The 22,864-nt window shown below is 43.5% G+C and overlaps 1 long non-coding RNA gene across 2 annotated transcripts in view; it reads left to right on the forward strand.

Moving 5' to 3' along the window:
- The window catches only part of LOC121927666, a 199,845-nt gene that overhangs the window by 92,569 nt on the left and 84,412 nt on the right, over positions 1–22,864 (forward strand). For both annotated transcript variants that reach the window (XR_006103296.1, XR_006103295.1), the window contains exon 2: positions 21,448–21,627. This is a non-coding gene — a long non-coding RNA (uncharacterized LOC121927666). The remainder of the gene's footprint in view (positions 1–21,447; positions 21,628–22,864) is intronic.

The following is a 22,864-nucleotide window of genomic DNA, read 5'->3' on the forward strand; positions in this document are numbered from 1 at the left end:
ATATTTTAATGCTATAGATTGTTTAATTAGATTTGAACATTTTATTTTTTCTATGTTTTTATCTATACTGCATTTGTTTAAATTTCATAAGCTGCATTGTGTCCAAATAAAAGGTGAGGTACAAAATAAAAATTTAAAAATGTTATTTATAAATAACCAAATGGGCTTTGTGCAAGGTGGTAAAGTGTTTAGTTGGATTATTCATGGCTTTCCCTTTCCTTCTGTCCTTTCATGTAGCTATTTGAGCTGAAACCTTGCTGATCAGATGACTCACATGTTTAACAGGAATGGACTTGAGTTGCATCATCCTAAAACATCCCTGGCATTTTGACTGAGTCCCAAACTTTTCTCCATTCTAAAGCAGGGTGGTTCCTTGCAGTTAAGTGTTATCAGGGCTTTTCTTTGGTTATCTAAAATACCAAAGAGTTGTGCTCTTCCCATCTATAGTTTTACTGATTCTGATCTAGTTCTCTACAGGGAGGTTAAGCTTTCTTTCTTGCTGAAATCTCCTTCTGCCGCTTCCCTTTTTTTTCCTTTTTGAAGATATACTTTGTCCATCAACACCCAACTTAGACAAACATTTGCAAATGTTTGGATATGCCATTTATCTGGAAATGTTTTGTCTTTTAGCAAATGGGGAATGAAAGAAGGCCCTGTTACATGGAGAGGAGGACTCAAAATTATCTTGAATCTTCTCAAAGAAATGCAATTGATATTGTTGCGGGGGGGGGGGGCATTTCTGTGATGCTACTGGTCAACGTGTGTTGATTCCATAACATGGGATAGATTTCTCTACAGTACTGGTTTATTTGTAGCCTTGCTATAAATATGAACATGAGCTTTGGGGGGGAAATCAGTCTAAAATGCCCAGAACCCTTGAAAGGCACATTGTTGTTATGCACCTTCAAGCCATTTCAGACTTATGGTGATCCTAAGGTGAACTTTTCAACTTTTCCTTGGAAAGGTTTGTTCAGAGGGAGTTTCACCTTGCTACACTCTTAAGGCTGAGAGAGTGTGACTTGTCCAGGGTCACCCAGTGAGTTTTAATGGTCATGGAGGGATTCGAACCCTGGTCTCTAGAGTCATAGTCCAATACTCAATCACTACACCACATTTCTGGCCTGAGAGGGAGTGATCAGGCAGGCCCAGCTCCACCAAGGATAGCCTGAAGGAAGAGACTCCTCCCTCCTTAACTGTCATCTTCCGGCCTGAGAGGGAGTGATCAGGCAGAAACATACAGTGGGCCTATAGCATCGACTGGAGTTTAGTTTCAGGACCCCCGTTGATACCAAAATCCATGGATGGTTGAAGCCATGCATAAGAATCCATGGATGTGAAGAGCTGACTGTAAAAGGTTGCCCACCTCTTTGCTAAGATACTGTTAAATGTTGTGTCCAAACCCATGCAGTAGAATATGATCCTTACTGCTGTTGTTGTTGTATACCTTCAAGTCATTTCTGATTTATTAATCCATGGGGTGGGAGGGGGGAAGGAACTTTTCTGCCTAGGAGTTGTAAATCTAAGATGTGTTGGAACATCAGGTCACCAGCTACTGAAGGTTCTGGATGATCCCGTAAAAGAGAGCTGACATCTGGCGTTCCGCAGGGCGCCATTCTATCCCCCATGCTATTTAATATTTACATGAAGCCACTGGGAGAGATCATCCGGAGGCATGGAGCTCAGTGTTATCAGTACGCTGATGACACCCAGATCTCTCTCTCCATGTCTCCGACTGATGTAGTGACTAAGGATGGCACCTCCCCTCTGGACCCCTGCCTGGAGTCAGTAATGGGCTGGATGAGGAAAAACAGACTCAAGCTGAATCCAGAGAAAACAGAGGTACTCATGATAGGCACCCCGAATCCAGATAGGGAAATTTGTCACCCTATCCTTGACGGGGTTAAGCTCCCCCCTAAAGGATAAAGTTCGCAGTTTGGGAGTACTCCTGGACTCATCTCTACAATTATCATCTCAAGTAGATGCAATGGCCAGGAGTGCTTGGTACCAGCTTCAGCTGATATGCCAACTGCGCCCCTGTCTGGATCAAAAGGACCTTGAAACTGTAGTACACGCACTGGTAACCTCTCGTTTGGATTTCTGTAATGCGCTCTACATGGGGCTACCTTTGTACCAGGTTCGGAAGCTTCAGTTAGTTCAGAACGCCGCAGCCAGATTGGTCACAGGTACTCGTAGATCGGACCATATAACACCTATATTAAAATCTCTCCACTGGCTGCCTATTAGCTTCTGGGCACAATACAAAGTGTTGGTTGTTACCTTTAAAGCCCTACATGGCTCGGGCCTGAGTTACTTGAGGGAGCGCCTCTCCCTACATAATTCCCCCCCGCACCCTCAGAACATCTGGGACATATGTACTTGAATACCCCAGGGTAAAATTAGTAAAAACTTATCAGAGAGCCTACACGGCGACAGCTCCTGCTCTTTGGAATGCTCTCCCTGAAAAGATTCGGCTATGTTCCACGCTGGAAGCCTTCAAGAAGGCTTTGAAAACGCATCTTTTTCAAATAGCATACCCCCCTGATTCTCTTTAGAGATAGAATACCCTAACTAAGATCCATATATCCAACCACAACCGATTGTTTTTAAATGGACTGGTATTTTTTAGGAGACTTTTACTGTACTGTGTAATATCGCTGATGTAATGGATATTTTAGTGTATTGCTTGAGTATTGGATTGTTTTGTATTATATTGTATGCTACTGTGAACCGCTTTGATCAGACGGAAAAGCGGTATACAAATAAAATTTTTATTATTATTTATTATGATGGAGTTCTGGCAAGCTTTCAAAAGAAAGGCAGCTTAAAACTTGTCTGTTGTAAAGGCGATGAGTAATCGGGCAGCATCTTTTCCCAAAATCAAGGACCAGTGACAGATGGCAGTGCCGGAAGAGCTTAGCACCTTGCTCCCAGCTACCAGTGCTTCATGTTTTCCACCTGCTTATCTGTACGGTGTGAGAAATTGCACAGGGCTGGTATTGTGTTCACTCAGGAGGAGAGGACAGCTACAGGGAAAGTGATGAAGCACCTTTGCCAGTAAACACTTGACAAGCCTGTGTCAGCCCTTGTACTTTCTGCCCCGATTTCTCAATAACAAGCAGGATGACCTAGCTCTGTCAGTATTTGAGAAAGAAGTTACTCTCTTCTCCCCCTTGTTCCAGCTCAATTTGATCTCACTCCCCCCTTCTATGGTTCTGCAATTTTAGCTTGATATGTTTGGCTCCTGAGACCCCTTATGTCTGCTTAGGGCTGCATATTGAGGCTCACCCATTCTGTCTGTCTTTTCCTTTTCTTATTTCCTTTGGTCTCCTTCAAGTTGCCTTAATCGACTTTGGCTGACATCCCATAATTGAGCTGTGAACGAATGAATGCACACACATGCGCACTCATGCGGGTGTGCACTTGGCCAAGCCAGTGTGAGATTTGTAAAACTGATTTGCCTATACTGGAGTGAGAGAAGAAATTCAGGCCGATTTGTTTTTCTTTTGCAGGGTATTTCCAAGATATGACTGTGTGTGTAGCTTTGTTGACTATGAAACTTGAAACCTAGAAACCCTTCCAAACCTGTGCCAAAGTTTGGCAATTGTTTTGCAGCATCCACCCCTCCCATGTTTTTAATGCCCCCTAAATTGAGATATAAAGCTACTTGGTTTTGTTTTTTTTATGAACCAGTAGCCAACACTGAGGGGATTCCATATTACAGGGTTTGCAGTTAACAAAGCTTGTGCGTGTATCCGTCTCTCTTGTGCATAGGCACAGCTGAACATGCTCACATGCAAATGCATGCTACTTGATTCTGCATGCTTGGTGCTTTGCTTGATCTGGAAGTGTTACAACAGGAAGGGGAAAAGTCTTTGTGTGTATTGAGTGCCTTCAAGTGATTTCCGTCTTATGGTGACCCTAAGGCAACCCTATCACAGGGTTTCTTGGCAAGTTTCTTCTGAGGCTGAGAGAATATATATGACTTGCCCAAGGGGACCAAGTGGGTTTACATGGCTGAGCAAGCATTTGTATCACGCTCTCCAGAATCGTAGTCCATTGCTCAATCCACTACACCAATCTAGTATTCTGTCTCATCTGGCTTGCCCATACTCTGTTGAGATAAGCTTTACACCTCAGATTTCCACTGTGAGGTGCCAAGCCTGGCTACTTTTATATCTTTCATAACACTGGAGTGTTTGGGCTAAATACAGATACAAAAGTATTGCTTTCTGGATGATTGGAAATACTGTAACTATTTGGGGGTATACTTTGCCAGCCCCCAGTTTTTAATCTCACTTTTTCAGACCTGTCTACTGATTTATGAGGTACAGTGGTACCCCGGGATACGAATGCGCCGCGTTACGAAATTTCCGGGTTACGAAAAAAATCCATTAAAAAAAAACTGTTCCGGGTTACGAAGGTTATTTCGGGTTACGAAAAAAATTTTGGTGCTTTTCGGCGCTTTTTCGCACCAAATCGCGGCTTTCGCTATTAGCGCCTATGGGGCTTCGGCTTGCGAATGCTTTTTGGGTTACGAATGGCGCCGCGGAACGAATTAATTTCGTAACCCGGGGGAGCCCTGTATTGGGTAATCCTGTATCATGTTTCAGGGTTCTACATCATTGAGAATTACCCTAATAATCTGGACACCCTGCAGATGGATGAGTCAGTGAACCAGTTCAGACATTTTGCTGTAACTGTGTACTCATACTGATACAAAGTAATAATATAATCAGCAGTGAAACAGTTCTCCAAGTTAGGATATGTCTGGCGCTGAGTGGAACAAAATAGAGGCGTGCAACTTCTAGAGTTACGAAGCACTTACTGTAAAAATCTCATCATCCTGAATCTGTTCCAGAATTGGTAGACTCTTTTCTGCCAAGAATCGGCAAGCAGCTGTTGCTGCGTCACTTGCATTCTTTTTTTTGGCTGTGTTGTTTTGGGCATCTACACTCTGGAAGAATTGCAGTGTTGTTTTACAGCTAAATAAAAGGAGATTGGTCTTATGTAATGAAGTTTTGTTTGTTTCTGGACTCCTTTTCAGCCAACACCACAACAAAATCTGTGTGGTTCTGGTTGTATTGTGAGACTTGGGGCCATAGAAGATCTTGTCACATCTGTAGTGTGGCCTGTGAGCTTCCATTTACAATCCTTTCAAAGACCAATACTGTCAAGAGGTGGATAAACTTTGGCCTCGTCGTTGCAGATGATCTGGCATTCCCATCAGCCTTTACCCTTGACCAAGACTAATGGGAATTGAACTTTATAAACTTCTTGTGGATTGCAGGATCCTTTGCTCTTTTACTTATTTATTAATTAAAAATATTTGTATCCTTCCCTGCCTCAAAAAGTCTTGGGTCACCAGACAAGTAAAATCAATGCAAAGAGGTCAAAACAATGTGAAAAATAAAGAAAAACCAGTTTACATAAAACATACTCAGTATCATTAATAAGTTAAAACAGTTTTAAAATCAAGCACTTTGAGATAAATCATTGATGCCCAAAGACTTCAATCGAATTCAAAGACATAGCCAGTTAGTATGCAAGGGGATCTTGCAGCACCTTTGAGACCATCTGAAAGACAGAAGTTGGTAATATGAGCTTTCCAGATACGTTTGGTGGAGTAGAAAGCCCCAGAGACAGGGATACTCCCAGTTATCCCTGTTCCTGGAGATATTTGATATGGCTGCAGCGACTGCTGTCATAGTTACTTCTTCTTCGTGGTCTCTGCAAAGCACAAAAATGGGTTATTCTGCGCCAGCGCAGCATTTCCGGATCCTACTGGAATCGCTAGGGAAGACTTTTTGGCGGTAGCTCTGCTCACCCTCTATATAAGCAGGATGTCTTCCTGCCCTTTCTCAGTTCCTTTCATCTGCCGTGTGAGCAGCAATAGGAACCTCACTTAGAATTGCTCCTTCCTTCACTTTCGCTTCACTGTGTTTGCTACAACTTCATTTGACTCTGACTTCTCTTTTGGATTGTGATTTGGACTTGGTTTTGGACTCTGACTAATGATAACACTTGGCTTGTTGACAATTCTCCCTCTTTATCCTCTGGCTTTGATCTAAAGATGTCTGCGCACTCTTTTAAAAAGTGCACTGAATGTGGGACGAATATCCTGGCACTCGACAGACACTCCTTGTGCCTCCTTTGTCTGGGCGAGGGCTATGTTCCTGCTCCCTTCCTTCATTGTATGGCCTTCACACTGCAGGCCAGGAAAAATAGGGAGATGGGCCTTAGATCCATGCTCTAAACGCAAATCCTGAAACCTCCCTCCACCTCTAGAGCCTCTGCCAAGGTTACTGCCACCAAGGTCATGCTCTCATCTTTGGCCTCAGGGGTCCCTGCCAAAGCTACTGCTGCCAAGGGCAAACCCTCTTTGGAAGTTTCTGGGTTACTGACCCCATTCAGACGAAAGTGCACAGACCAGGATGTGGCTGGCCACCCATCCTCACCAAAGAGGAAGAAATCCTCAGACTCCTCCAAACCGGAGAATAAAAAACAAAAGTCTTGGGACAAATCCAAGGACTGTTTTCATCCCTTCGGGAAAAGGTTCCATCCCTGCCCGGACTCTGACTCTGACCACCGGTCCTGTACCAACGTGGCCACCCAACCCGCTGACTTCGAATTGGGCTCGGTACCGTCCGTGCAGCCAGTACTTCAACCTCAGTTGTCTCCTCGTCCCAACTCTCGGGCCCAACCAGACACAGCCACCTTCCTGCAGTTTTTGTCCGAACCCTACCAACTCTCGGAGGGTGAAGAGGAAGCCTCCCCTTTCACCCAGGTGGTACTACTGGACTGACTCCCAGACATCGGAGGTCGTTTGTTTCGAGGACGAACAGGACTATGACACATCCTCTGTCCTAGCTGAGCCCGCCAGATAGGATGTTGTTTTTGACCAAGTTATGGGCATTTATTTTTTTGCCTCTTGACCCCTCAGAAGTCCATGGAGGCTGGTTTGTCTCCACCTTTGAACCAGTTGAACCTCTCTTGCCTCCTCCAAGGTCTTCAGCTGCATCCGTCCTACCTCAGTCTCACCTCTCCTTGGCTTCCCAGCAGCTTTGGGAGAAGGCTCTTCCCTTATACGAAGACTTCCCTGAGGACAAGAAATGGACAGCCATGGCCATCCATGCAGATGCTCATGCACTGGCCTCACACCAGATCTTGGCGGCCCAAAACTCAGCTGACTGTGCTTCCTGACAACTCTCAGGTGCCCTGGCCCTCCAACGTCACGCCTGGCTAAAGTCTTTGGATCTAATGCCTCAAGCCAAACAGGCCACCGAAGAGCTCCCCTTTGATGCTACATGACTCTTCCATAAGGAAACTGATGAGAAGTTGGACTTCAAGAATAAAATGAAGAACACAGCCCGTAAATACGGTATGTCTTCTTCCTTGACTTCTCGCCCTCTTTTCTCTCAACGCCATTCGGGATGGCAAAGACCTCCCTACCCCCCCCCCCACCAAGGTAGATCCAACCAGTCTTCAGACTATCACCAACAACACTTCCCTTCCCAGCAGCAAGGGAAACGTCATCAAAAACAAAAGTACAAGCAACCCTTCCATAAGAAGGATGCAGAACAAGGCAAACACCGCTTCTGAAGCTCCCCATCACACTTCATTTTTCCAACTCCCTTTGGGGACTGCCTGGCCCACTTCTCCCACTCTTGGGCCTCCATAACATCCGACTCCTGGGTGCTTTCCATCGTCTGTAAGGGTTATGCCCTAGAGCTCCAATCTTCTCCCCCAAGGGGTATCATTCTCACCACTCCCCCCTCAGACACCCCTCTCAACGCAGTGCGCTCCCTTCTTCAAAAAGGGGCCATCGAGCTTGTCCCTCCGTCCTGGACCCAACATTGCCTTTTCTCTTGATACTTTATTGTCTTGAAAGCCACAGGCAGCCTTCGTCCCATCCTGGACTTGCACTTTCTCAACTCTTTTATTGGCTATAGATGTTTCCGCATGGTAACCTTGGCCTCCATCTTGCATCTCCTGCAGGAGTCAGATTGGTTTGCCACCTTGGCTCTTCAGGATGCCTATTTTCACATCAGCATCCGAGGGGACCACCAGGACCTACTTGCCTTCTTCGTTGTCCTGACTGTTTTTGATACCGAGTACTGCCGTTTGAGGTAGAAAGTGAACGGCCTCTGCTAGAGGTCCTAAAGAAAGTGGCTTTGGGCTGGATGGACAGTTTGTTCAATCTGATATAAATCACTCTCCTATGTTCTCATATATGGGATTGGACATCTATGCCAATGCACACCATACCATTTTTATTAGGCTTTGAGAAATAGCAGTGGAAATTAGGAGATATATCAGGTAGGCAACTAATTTTCAAAAGAGATTTTTCAGATCTTTTGGATGTCAAGTCATAGAGTCCCTAGTTGGGTTTTTGGGGAGTTGGAAATCCAGAGCTTTGGATAACCAGAGGTTGAGAACCACTGGATTAGACAAGTGAGTTTCATGTACCATTGGGGAAGGAGAGATGTGTCTCTTACATAAATCAAAAGAAGTCTTAACATCCCCAAATACGGTTTCTGTAACCAGATCTTGTGCCCTTTAATCTATGGCTGTTTTGGAATGAACTGAGAAGCCAGCTTGGATTTCATTGTTTGAAAAGTCCCCAGGTTTCCACTGGAATAGCTTGGGTTATCACCTGTACTCAAAGGTGCTACATTATCTTTTTTGGTTATCACAGGCAATGACGGTGAACCTCACTAAGCCTTCCAAGCATTGTGTTTGCCTTGATTTACAGAGATTGGATACGGGCCAGCCCCAGTTTAATCATATCTCCTGTCTCCTCTCAGTCGTGTCTGTGGCTGTCAGGAGCTGATGACTTCTTCAATGTATTTACATAATCCCATCAGTATTTCAGTTTATCTTGACTGGAAATCTTAACTTGGTTATATAGGACATTTAACACATACTAAAATTGTCCTCTCAGCTTAAAAGTGGACAACACCTTGAGCTGGTAATATCAGACAGTCTAGAAAGCTGCCCTCACTTCACCCTTTTGCCCTCACTTCTATAACTAAGTGGTCTTCTTGAAGGAATGAGACTTTTCCTCTCTGAAAAAGGTCTGGTAGACACCTTCATTGTACAGTAAGAGTAACATCAGTTTGATGGTCACAGATCCACCCTTTAAAGTCTTAGGATCTGTTTTTTGTTAAGGTACTTAGAATTTTGTATTAGGGAATTACAGTGCACTCTAGCAGGGAATTTTTAGTATTTCACCAAGTTACAGATCCAGTAGAGAGCAAGCATGCTGTAGTGGTTTGAGCATTGGATTATGATTCTGGGAGAACAGGGTTAGAATTTCTGTTCGGCCATGAAAACCCACAGGGTGACCTTGGGCAAGTCACACTCTCTCAGTCTCAGGAGATTGCAATAGCAACCCCCATCTGATGAAACCTGCCAAGAAAATCCCATGATAGGATCACAGAATGACTTGAAGGCACGCGCGCGCGCGCGCGCGCGCACACACACACACTCTGATCCATAGGATGAAACCATGGCAGTGAAACCATGGCGCCAAACCGCTTTGACTGTGATGGGCAGATCTGGAAACTATGGCGTGTTACAGACGCGCTGAAGCAGCGTGCTAGGGTTGCCTTGGTATGTATTAGGTATGTATCCCTTCCGGATGCCCCTAACCCTAATACAGACCGAGTCCGTACAAAATGGCGGCACCCGTTCCACGCGGGAGCCGCCATCTTGACGTAGCGGACGCGTTGTGTCCGCATGTCGCGTGGTGCCTATGACACTGCGAGTGCGCCATTGGCGCCTCGCGGCATCATTAGCGTGCCACAAAGAGAAGTGCCATTTTGGCACTTCTTATTTGCAGCGCGGAGGAGCCCTGTGGTTTGGCTGCTGTGGCTCCTTTGTGCTGCAACTGGCAGCGGCGGCAAGTTTTATTCGGAAGAGGTTTGCCATTGCCTTCCTCTAATGATGTTAGAGTGGGATTTGCTCAAGGTTAGTGGGTTAATGGGAATAAACTCTTTTAGAACATGGCCACATAGCCCAAAAAACCCACAAAAAACTACGGATGCTGGCCATGAAAGCCTTCATTTCACACTTAGTGGGTTACCATTGCTGAGCAGGGATTTGAACCCAGATTTCCCAGAGTCCTGGTCCAACATTCAAACCAGTACACCATGCTTGCTCTCACTCTAGGAGTGAGGAAATCCTAACCTTCTAGATGCTATTGGCTTGGGAGTTCCTCTGATCTGTGAACATTGGCAATGTTGGCCAGGTTTTCTGTGAGCTGAAATCTGAAATCAGGGACTATGTTCTCTCTCCTTGGTACTGAATTAGAATTAAACTATTAGGTCTGCATGGCAGCCTAAAAATCATGTCTGATTTTGAAAACTAAGCACAAGTTAGTACTTGGATGAAAGACCACCAATGAGTACCAGGTGCTGTAGGCCATATCTCAGAGGAAGGAACTGGCAAACCACCTCTTGAGTATTCCTTCACTAAGAAACCTCTGAAGTTTATGGGGCCACCCAAAGTGGACAGGTGACTTGAAGGCACATACATACACATTGAGATGTATATATTTAGTGCTTGGCTTTGGGGTGAAGAGCAGGGTATGCCGTCAGATCTGTGCTGTAATTTAAAGTGTCTGGCTATCTCTGGGTTTATTATATTGTATGACTGAATCTATATGTTGGATCACAGAGTCACTAGAATTGGTATGTGGTTGTGTGCCTTCAAATCACTTCTTAATTAAGGCAACCCTAAGGCAAACTTTCACAGGGTTTTCTTGTCAAGATTTGTTCAGAAGGGTTTTTCTTTTGCTTTCCTCTGAGGCTGAGAGTGTGTGACTTGCCAAAGGTCATGGAGTGTTTTTTTTGTGAGTTTTTCGGGCTATGTGGCCATGGATGCCGGCCATGAAAGCCTTCGACTTCACATCATGGAGTGGGTTTCCATGACCAAGTGGGGATTTGAATCCTGATCTCTAGAGTCATGGTCCAGTGCTCAGATCACTACACCATCCTGGTTCTGGTATGTTATGGGGCCAAAAAGAAGAACAAAGTAAAGATTTTGGAGCTGATTGAGCTTCTGTTCAGAACACTTTGTATTTATTTTTTTTAAATACAGTTTTTTCCCCTCTAGTATGTGCATTTAAATTTTGACCAAACTAGATATCTAGACTTGATTGACCTGAATATTTTTTGTGGCAGTTTGGTCCTGTTCTGAAAACTTTGGTTCCCTGCTCCTCAGTGAATCTATTTTGTGTGCAACTTGTGAAAGAAAAAAAATTGTAAGGGTTATCGGTGCTACCACTCTTACCACTGTTTAAAATCATCAGTACCAAAATTGGGCAATTCTAGGCAAATTTTCAAATAATAAATAAATAATGCCTGTTTGATTTGGCCCTGCAGGAGTTCTGAAACAAATAGAATCATGCAAATTAAGCAAATAGGTTTAGTCTGGGTGGGTTGGGACACCTACTTTCCCACAATATCTTCTCCCTTAAAAGAAAAACTAACATTTTATTGTGCAAATGAAGGCTAGCATGACAATACCTCCTAATTCTCATGCCTTTCCCCTGGCTATTTAAAACAGCTGGTGATTCTTAGATCATGATCTGGCTTTGGAGTACAGGTTTGCCTGAAGCTTGTTTTATTCTCCAGCTTGCTTCATCATCACAAGCATCTCATCTAGAAAGTGCTCCTTGTTCCACTAGTCTGAGATGTCCCACAGGTCATGATTGTGGGTATCTTTTTATTCTACGGTAGTTTGATTTAGGCTTTTGAAGGCACACAACAACAACAAATTATAATGGGGGGGGGGGAGGAGGAAGCAGTGCCAAACCTCCTGTGAACAAATCTTGCCAAGAAAACCCCATGATAGGTTTGCCTTAGGATTGTCATAAGTCAGGAACAACAGTTATAATAGGGAGAGCATTAAAGTTGCAGTTGGAGATCTGTTGCATACTAAAAAAGTTGCTTGAAAAATCCAAGCTTTTAAACCCTTCTGTAGCAGCTTTTTCTGAGCTGTGAAGTGCTAACCTGTGCATGTTTATCCAAAACAGAGTCATCTGGGGATATCAATTATAAACCTTGAGTTTGGAAAGTTGTGGCAACTCCCCCTCCCCCCCCCCCCACCACCCCATCCCTTTGAGCTCCAAAGGGGGCGTTCTCACTTGTGATTTAAAACGAATTTAAATACAACGGTTCATTTTAAAGCGATTCAAAATAAAGCGAGTGTTATCCCGCTTTTCAATTCGCTTTATTTGTATCGTTCCCATTTACTTCACGTTTTATTTTAATTCGCTGTAATTGACCCTGTTTCGTCCCCATTCAAGGATGAAGCGGTGTATATTTAAACCGGTTTTGTTACATTTTCATTCACATTCACTTGTTTCGGCTGCCAATCAAAGCGACGTCATCATGACGTCACATTAATTTGGAGTAACATACACCGATGTAGCCTGTACCTGCGTTCCCACTACCTGTCCGTTTTCAATTCGTTATAAATTTCGCGTTTTTTATAAAAGAGTCAATAAGGAGGTACTTATTCATCTTCTTCTGTGTCTCCCCATGTTAACTGCCATAACTCAGTGGTAGGGAATCCTGGGAATGGTAGTTTATTATGGCACCAACACTCTCTGGCAGATGTGGATAAATGTCTCACAAACACAACCATCCCATAGTTCCTCTGGAAAGAGCCTTGGTAGCCCCAAATTCGCTTTGGCTGCCCCGTGGGGAGAGAATCTTTGGGGAAAATTGCTCCCAGGGCTGTCTGGAGAGCCATGAAGTGGGGATATGTCCTGCAAAACCCATCCCATAGTTCCTCCAAAGCCCATCTGCTGCTCAGGCAGAGGTGAAAAAGAAAAAAAAGAATAGTTAAAAATGGTGTTCAATGGCTCTCCTCACACATCGGTCTATGAAAGAGGAGCAGAGGGGAGGTTGCAATCCACCGGAGGAAAGACTATTATGCGAATGGAAGAAAATGGCGCTGGCAATGCAGAAAGAGACCAAAGAGGGTGACACCCCCAGGCCAGCCCATCGCGCTCCGCTCCTCCCATCCAGTTGACCCGATTCAAAGGCCGAAACGTTCCTATTTAAATACTCCGAATCCTATCCCGAATCAAGGAAAAATACTGGGGTCGACCCTTCTATTTTTTTACTCCGGTGTATAAGCCTCTAACATGGATTAAAACAAATACACCGAATCAGATTCGAATCTAAGTGGAAACAATATAGGGTTAATCTAGAACTGTTCTAGAGTTAATTCGGGTTCAAGTAGGAACGCTATACCTTGGATTCAATTTGTAACTCGGCGTATAAGCCAGTGAGAACAACCCCAAAGACTCATCTTGTGCATACTGTATTTAACTGGGATGAATTATTTGCATCTAAAATTCTGTTGAAATTATTAATTTTTCAGCCATGCCCAACAGTTGCAAAGGCTAATCCTTGTGTATATTTCTCATCAGTATGAGAGTGTGACCCTTTACAGACCAGTCAAAAGTGCCTGTGGGCAGGGTTAGGGGTGAGCATCCCCATGCCAGGTTGCCATCTTGGCGTGCACCCATTCAAACGGTGTGTGTAGGGTTGCCATAAGTCAGGACCTCCAAACCGGGACACATGTAGGATAAATGTAGGATGACATTTTCAAATGTAGGACACAGTTTTAATAAATGGAGGACACGCGAAAAAATTGACGATTTTTTAAAAATGTTAATATAAATGCATGTTTCTTAGGCATGATCCAAATGGAGGACATTTTGAAATTTGACAGAAGAGGACATGTCCTGGAAAAGGAGGAGGATGTCTGGTCACCTTGTCTCTAGTCCAAAATACACTGCAGAAATAAAACATAGCTGGACTGAAATGCCCAGAGTTCCTCACCAAAGCTGCATCCACACTGAGGAAATAATCCAGTTCAAGAGTGATTTAACTGTCCTGGGTTAGTGCTGGGAATGCTGGGAATTGTAGTACACTGTGGCCCCAGAGCTATCTCTGGCAGGGAGTCCCATAACCCTCCAAACGTAGTTGAACTGCAGTCCCCAGGATTCCTCACCAGGTGCATTCACACTGAGGAAATGGTCCAGTTTGAGACTGCTCAGTGCTGGGGAATCCTGGGAATTGTAGTATATTGTGGTCTCAGAGCCATCTCTGACAGAAAAGTCTCAGTGTCTCCCAAAGACTAACATTCCCAGGATTCCCTAGCATTGGGTTAAAGCAGTTTCAAAGTGGGTTATTACTCCTGCAGTGTGTGAGAGATATAAAGGCTAGGGACTGGATTCATTCATTAACTCAGAAAAGAAGGATATCTGTGTCTAAAACACACTGCTTTGACTGCCAGGGCTCAGTGCTATGGAATCCTGGGAATTATAGTTTATTGTGGCACCAGAGCTCTCTAACAGAGAAGGCTAAATGCCTTACAGACACCAGAATTCCAGAGCATTGAGCCCTGGCAGTCAAAGTTAGAAAAAATACACAGGGGCAAAATAAATATTGAAAATGGCCACGTACCTCCTCCTCCTCCTCCTCCTCTTCCTCATCATCCTCACCTCGGTGCCAAAGGAAATGGCCCTCTCCCCTCTGCTGCCTTGGGGACCAAACAGAGGAGGAGCTCCTCTTCCTGAGTCTGGCAACCTCCTGTTGCCAACAAGCCTCGAAGATAATTCCCCAAACGTTTGGCCAAAACTCACCAAATCCCCCCCATATCTCACCAAATATTCAGTCAAAATTCCTGAAAAGTCCCTGTAATGTTAATATGGCAATAAAACGGAGCCCTAATTGAATAAAAATAATTGGAACTTATTTCAACTCTCAAAATTACCATTAAAACCAACCACCAAAGTGGCTCTGAAAAGTACCCATTTTGGTGTGAAAGTCACCAGATTGGCAACACTTGGCCGGGAGTCAAGGAGGAAACCGTGCAGGGATGCCCCCTAGTGGTGAAAAACCGGGAATGTCCCGCCGGCAGGAGGGTTATGGCAACCCTAGGTGTGTGCCGTGATGATGCCCCTATGACACACTGAAAACCCCATGATAGGTTTGCCTTAGGTTTGCCATAAGTCTGAAATGATGTTAGAGTCACACAACAACATCAACAACATTTCCTGAAAAAGACCATAGCGCCAAGGCTTGTTTTCCCTTCATCTGTAAGCGTTGCTTGGCCATACTGGCTGGGGGATTCTGGGAATTGTAGTTCAAAATAAGATAGAGCATGTCTGGAGAAGGACAACCAAAATGATGAAAGGTCTGGAACCCATGCCCTATGAGGAGCTGCTTCGGGAGCAAGATATGATTAGTCTGCAGAAGAGATGGTTAAGAAGGTTAAACATGATAGTGATGTTTAAATATTTGAATAAGTCATATGGAAAAGGGAGCAAGGTTGGACTGGATGGCCCTTGTGGTCTCTTCCTACTCTGTGACTATAAATAAACAATAATCTTTCCCAGCTCTGTCTAACCCTAATGGGTGGCATTTAAAATAATTGAAATGAAACATACTGGGAAGACATAGGTCAATGTATGCAGCTGCCCTTAAGGGGGAAGATGGTATTGGAAAGAACAGTTATATACAATGGCCTAGTAAAATGGTGTCCTTTAAAATAAATAGATAAAATCAAGGTTTGCTTTTTCAAGCTGTGGATGGTTGAATCTGTGGATAAATAATCAGTGGATACGGAGGGGCAACTGTACATTTTTTTTAAAAAAAGTGATTAGGCTATACTAAAAAGACATGTCTTAACTTGGCGCTTAACAGAAACCATCATTGGCACCAGTTGGCACTCCATAAATGGAGGGCACAGTAGATAAGGCCTTCTTCCATGTCTATGTACAATACTGTATGTCATGTCCATGAACAGGAAACAGAGGAAGATACTTCTTGTTCTTGGTCACTGTAGGGAGAGGCTTTCCATCAAATACAGTGGACCCTTGTTATACGCTGGGGTTTGGTTCCAAGATCCCCTGTGGATAACAAAATCCGTGGATGTTCAAGTCTCATTAAATATAATGACATAGCAAAATGGTATCCCTTATAAAAAATGGAAAATCAAGGTTTGATATTTAAAATTTATACTTTTATCAAACATTTTCAAACTGTGGATACTTGAATCCGTGTATAAGAAGGACCGATTGGTGACTGACTGTATGTCTGCATAAATGTCCATGCATTGGGGGGCATGAGACTGTGTTTCTTAAATGCTCAGTTAAGCTGCAATGTTTTTTTAAAGAGTCCTGGAATATAGAGATAGCAGAGGTGTTGAGTAAGCCCTTTCAGGCTTTTTATTACAGTAATATGCCTTACACCTGCCATTTAGATTTTATAGCAGGGGGTTCTTTATTGCCGTTCCTGGCTGGTAAAGAGCCTGTTGGGTTATAGAAGTGTCGATAGCATAGCCTTGTGGTAAATGGGCTAGTGGCTCTGGGCATCTTGTCATTTGTTTGCTTTCTTCCTGGGTTAGGAAATGGATTTGCTACTAAGGAGATCCTCGCAGCCAGGCAAATGTCATGGGAAGAAGAGGAAGGAGGAAACAGAAAAGGTGTATGTGCCATTCATTCTCTTTTGGTAGAAATGGAAGCCCTGGCAGTCTCTAGCTGTTGGCATATTAAGAGAGGTGTTAGCTTTTCATTCTGCCCCCTGAAGTGGCCCGTAATGCCATCTGTGCAATTAAATTAATTTAGCCTGGGGATTTCTGCTGGCAGCTTTAGTGGTTTCCATTTGCCAGCTCACCCTAAAGCAGAAGAGTAGGAGGATTGCTTTTCTCTGTCTGGTTTTGACTTTTCAGAATAGTGTGGGGTCTTTTTAGCTGCAGGGACTATTGAAAACAGACCCCATTTTGTAGCTGAGATCCTTATTCATCACACCACCCTCAATATAAACCCTTTAATCTGATTTGGGCAATTCTTGAACCCTGATTAGTGTTGCATGGGGAACCGCCAGAAATCTTTACTTTGGGCTAGAATATGATCTTGCTTGGGAATTTTGGAGAATCATTGCTAGTCAGAGTGGTCAATTTGAGTATGAGATAGCTTTTTGTATCCCTGTTTGTTCCTGAAACCATGAAAAGGATACAAAGGAGAACATGCCTGATATTTTATGATTACAGAAGTCAGGCCTGGTTAATACTTAGATGATGGAACACCAGACATCTCCAGGTAGGGCTGAAGAATTATTCCTGAAACCCTGGAACTGTCAGTCAGAGTTGACAGTATTGGACTTGGTGGATCTGTGGTCTGACTTGTAGTATATTGTAGATTAGTACAGGTTGAGTATATATCTCTTATCTGAAATTCTTGGGACCAGAAGTATTTCAGGGTTTGAATTTTTTCAGATGTTCAAATATTTGTACATACCAGTACATAACGAGAGATTTTGGAGATGAGACCCAACTCTAAACACAAAATTCATTTATGTTTCATACACACCTTATACCACATAGTTGTTGTTGTTGTTGCTGTTGTTGTTGTTGTTGTTGTTGTTGTGTGCCTTCAAATCATTTTCAACTTATGGCAGCCCTAAGGCAAACCTGTCATGGGGTTTTCTTAGCAAGTTTATTCTGAGGGGATTTGCCATTATCATCCTCTGAGGCTGAGAGAGTGTAACTTGCACAAGGTCACCCAGTGGGTTTACATGGCTGAGCTGGGTTTCAAATCCTGGTCTCCAGAGTCCTAGTTCAACATTCAAACTACTACACTACACTGGCTCTCATTATACACATACCCTGAAGGTAAATTTATATAATGTTTTTAAATAATTTTGTGCATGAAACCAAGTTTGTTTACATTTAACCATCAGAAAGAAAAGGTGTCACTATCTCAGCCGTCTATGGAAAAGTTTTAGATTTTGGAGCATTTCTGATTCTAGATTTTCAGACAAGGGATGCTCAACCTATATGTTCATACATGCTGCCTTGCTGAATGGACTAAAGTTTCATCTTGTTGGCTTTGTTGAGTACCACTGTGTGGATGAGACAGGCAAAAGAAGAATGTGCCTATTGCAAATCTTTGTATACCTTCTGTACTACCCTATGGCACAGTATAGAAAAATATCTGTTTTTTTGCTTAAAATTCCTAACAAGTTTGGCTACTGACTATTTTATACTGTCCCCCAACCTCAAGGCAGAAGTTTGATTATTGTTGTTGTGGTTACTAAAATAATTCCTTACGTAACTATTTCTATCTTCCCAAGCAACGCCCTGACCTGATTGTTGTCTATGATGGAAGAGGTAGTCCTACAGATCTGGAGGGCACTAGTTCCCAGAACTAAGTAGCCACTATTTGTGCATGTTGTACTGAAATGAGTGTTGAATTATGACTGAAATGAGTTTGAATCTCTGAGGGGAATGGAAACTCACTGGGTAACTCAAAGGCAAAGCCCGTATGAACAAGTCTTCCCAAGAAAACCCCATTATATGTTCGCCTTAGGGTCACCATAAGTCAGAAACTACTTGAAGGCACACAGCTCCAGCAATGTAATGTAGCTATACCTTTGCTATTGGAGGGGTGACAGTGGGGATTAATTACACGTATCTAGCTATTTGCAGTGTCTCCAAACTCTGCTGTGGACAAACTTTAATAGGCCAAGTCCTCAAATTGTCACATCTGAAACAGATCCTTCAGCTTAAGGAACAACTTTTTCCCTATCTGCTCTTCTCATGTGCTCTGGGCACAAGATGTCAGGATGCCCTTCAACCCAACTTCTCCCTGCTTCAAGTACTTGCCAGTCCCATGGGCCTGAACATTAGACAGAAGAGGGATTGGGGAAAAGAAAGGAAGAACTTCATATGGTTCCAACAGGCAGAACTAGAAATTTTAATTCTAGACAGTAATTAAGTGCATAACTACTGTAGATACAACTCCCTAGATAACATGACAGAACTCGCCACACTTCTGAACTCTTCCAAACCTGCAACTTGTTCTCTTGATCCAATTGCTACTCGTCTTCTAGTCTCTATAGCTCCTTCTTTTCTCCCCTCACTTCTCCATATCTTCAATCTCTCTCTCTCTACAGGCTCCTTCCCTTCGGACTTCAAACATGCTCTCATTTCCCCAATTCTGAAAAAACCTTCTCTTGACCCCTCCTCTTTGTCTAGCTATCGTCCAATTTCTCTTCTCCCCTTTCTTTCTAAGGTTTTGGAACAGGTTGTCTATTCTCGCTGTCTCAAGTTTCTTGAAGCCAACTCCATCCTCGATCCCTTTCAGTCTGGTTTCTGCCCAAGGCATTCCACAGAGACAGCTCTCACTAAGATCTCAAATGACCTTTTACAGGCCAAGGCTAATGGCCTTTACTCTGTTCTCATCCTTCTTGATCTGTCTGCAGCCTTTGACACCGTTGATCACTGTCTTCTAGTGGATATACTTTCTGACCTTGGGTTCTCAGACTCCGTTCTCGACTGGTTTTGATCTTATTTGTCTGGCAGATCTTTTGCAGTAGTTGCAGGGGGTCAGACTTCTTCTCCTGTTCCCTTATCTGTTGGAGTTCCCCAGGGCTCTGTTCTGGGTCCCCTTCTGTTTTCTCTCTACACACTGTCCTTAGGAAAACTCATCAGCTCTTTTGGTTTTTCCTACCATCTGTATGCCGATGACATCCAGTTGTATCTTTCCACCCCCGACCTTTCTCCAAGGCTTGAACAGCAAGTTTCATCATGTCTCACAGCTGTCTCACAGTGGATGCGCCATCGGCGTTTGAAGCTCAACATGTCCAAGACAGAGCTTCTTGTCTTTCCTCCTAAGCCCACCCTTCAACACTCCTTTTCTGTCTCTGTGGACAACATTTATTATTATTATTATTATTAACCTTTATTTATAAAGCGCTGTAAGTTTACACAGCACTGTACATCAATTTTTTTAGTCAGACGGTTCCCTGCCCTCAGGCTTACAATCTAAAAGACACGACACAAAAGGAGAAGGGAGTGGTGGTGGGGAATAGGATCAGGTCCAGCAGATCTTCTCCACCTCCGAGGCCTGGACCAAGGCAGATGGACTGGAGGAAGGGCTTGGCTTCTTGATGGAACATTTCTATTCAACCAGTCCAGCAAGCCCGCAGTCTTGGTTTTTTCTTTGACTCTTCTCTGTCGTGTATCCCTCAGATCCAGACCACAGCCAAGGCTTGTAGATTCTTTTTATACAATATTGCCAAAATCCGACCATATCTCTCTGCCTCTACTGCCAAGATCCTGGTCCATGCCCTAGTGATCTCACGACTCGATTACTGCAACATCCTCCTGGCCGGGCTTCCTCTCTCACCTCCGTCCTTTAATTTCTGTCCAGCATTCAGCTGCACGCATTATCACACCCACCCACTGCTCTGACCACATCTCTCCTGTGTTGGCATCCCTTCACTGGCTCCCCCTCCCTTTCCGCATTCAGTATAAGCTCCTGCTGTCAACGTTTAAAGCCCTCCATGGGCTGGCCCCTCCCTACTTATCAGACCTACCTTATTTCCCCTCACCTTCCCACTAGGGCCCTCCGTTCTGGTAGTCAAGGTCTGCTGTCCCAGCCCAGGATTTCCTCTGCCCCATCTCGGATTCGCCCCTTTTCACTCGCTGCCCCTCACTCCTGGAACCTTCTTCCCCCGCGAGCAAGAGCCATCACTTCCTTAACCAGCTTCAAAACAGAGCTGAAGACCATCCTGTTCAGAGAAGCGTTCCCAGGCATCGCATAATTGTCACTTGCTATTTGATGTTCTTTTGTTGTCTGTTTTATTGAATCATTTCCTGTACTGCTATGTATTTTATATGTATTATCTTACTAGACAGGCCCCTTCCCCACCACCACTCCCTTCTCCTTCTGTGTCTTGTCTTTTTAGATTGTAAGCCTGAGGGCAGGGAACCGTCCAATTAATAAGATTGTATGTACAGCGCTGTGTAAATTTACAGTGCTTTATAAATAAAGGTTAATAATAATAATAATAATAATAATAATAATAATAATAATAATAATAATGTGTTTAAAACTTCAATGGAATATTACTTTTGCATTCCATAGATGGAATAAATTCAGCGTAAGAATAAGAATTGGAAGAATTGTTTAGAATTGGAGAAACATTTCCCAAAATACCCCTTCCCAAGCAAGTTCAGCCCCCCCCTTCCCCATTTTTTTTGCATAGGAAGCGGGGGAAACAGTTTTTCTTAATTATTTACCAAAAGAAATATCTTACCAGCTAACATTTCTGTGTGAATGTGTTGCTTCCAAGCATTGCTATTAGGAACATTGCTGGATAAAACAAGAAAGACGATGCTGCTTTCCTGTATAAAATGGAGCTGGAGGGACCTTTCCCCTCATCCTTAGCTGTTATCCAGCCCTCTTTGAGCCTTGGCTCTAAATTAACTACTGGCTTTATTGAATTCTTTGGCAGAAGCTCTGCATAATGTCCCATTTGCTACAATGACTGTACAAGGCACCTGCACAGGCTTTTGTGCAGGGTGATCGCTAAACATCTGAAGTGTTGAGTTGTTTTATTTTGTTTATTTGTACAGATAATTGCAGAACCAGTGGCCGAGGTTTGGAATCAGATCTGACATGGTGAAATGAAAGGCAGCAGCAGATGCTGAGCGTAACAACAAAAGTGTGCACGCAGGACAAACACAACAGGATTTTTCTTTCTCCTTTCTTTCTTCCAAGCAGACTTCTTTTCAACCTCGTCTCTGAGCTTTCAGGTGAATAAGAGCTTTTTCTTTCTTTTTTCTATGGGGTTGGTGGGGAGAGAAAGGCATCTCTTATTCCTAGCCTGCTTTCAAGATCATTAGTCCTGTGTGTGTGTGTGTGTTCTCTCCGGTGGTAGCTGTGTTGGCCATGCAGCGAAATACAGCAGCATCCAAAAATGCATTGAGGTGCTACCTTTGTGAGGTCAACCATAACATGCAAAATACCTTACGCAAATGTTTGAAGTTGGGAGACTTCTTCATCAGGCATGGATATTAAAAGTCATTTAAGAGTCACAGTGGTACATCTTTCTTGAGATGTTAAAGATGATTTCAAGTTGGTGATGAAGGGAGGTTTGATAATGCTGGATGCAGTTCACATTTCTTCCCTTCACATGACTTTTAACATATATGTCCGTTGAAGGAAGCCAGTGAACTTCCAGAATTTGTGCAATATAACTAGTGCTTTTTGGTATCAGTGCAATGCATTTTTTTTTTTTGATTTTGCTATGTTATTTAGAATCATTAGTGGTGACAAATGCCACTGTGATGCAACAGGATGCTATTGTGTTCTGGGCCAAAGTTGAGCCTTGGTTTCCCTAATATTTGCATATTTGCATATCAAGAGCCTTGGCATAAATATGCTTAGTTTGTTGAAGTTCATCCTGCATCTGCTGGCCACAGGGGTAGGGTGCTATAGAACTCAATGCTGTGGAATCCTGGGATTTGTAATCTGTTGTGGCACCAAAGTGCAAACAGAGAATACTAAATATCTCACAAAACTACAAATCCCAGAATTCCATAACACTAAGCCATGCCAGTTAAAGAGTGTCAGACTGCATTATTTCTGGAGTGCATATGCAGCCTGAAAGCTGATTATTGTTACCATTTATTTATATAGCACCATCACTGTATATAGTACTTTACAAGTAAAAGAACAACAAAACACTTCTCTGTCCTCAGGTTTACAATCTAATCTGATCTGGGAGGGGGACTCACAGCTCCTTCGTCCTAATGATGGTTCCCTGTAGTTAATATGATGGTGGGGAGAGAGCCATAAGGGCTTCCCTGATACTAAGTTAGTTTCTTGGTGCATTTAAATAAGTGTTGTATATAGTGGCTGCCAGTGGCTTTCCTAGGTCTCAGGAAGATGTTTCTGCAAGTCTTAAATTGCAAGGTCTTTGAAGGAGTGAGTTGTCCTCTTATTTTGCATAAAGTGATTAAACTATATTGAATGATGATGATCATAATG

Source organism: Sceloporus undulatus, chromosome 4, assembly GCF_019175285.1.
Source record: "Sceloporus undulatus isolate JIND9_A2432 ecotype Alabama chromosome 4, SceUnd_v1.1, whole genome shotgun sequence".
NCBI lineage: Eukaryota > Metazoa > Chordata > Lepidosauria > Squamata > Phrynosomatidae > Sceloporus > Sceloporus undulatus.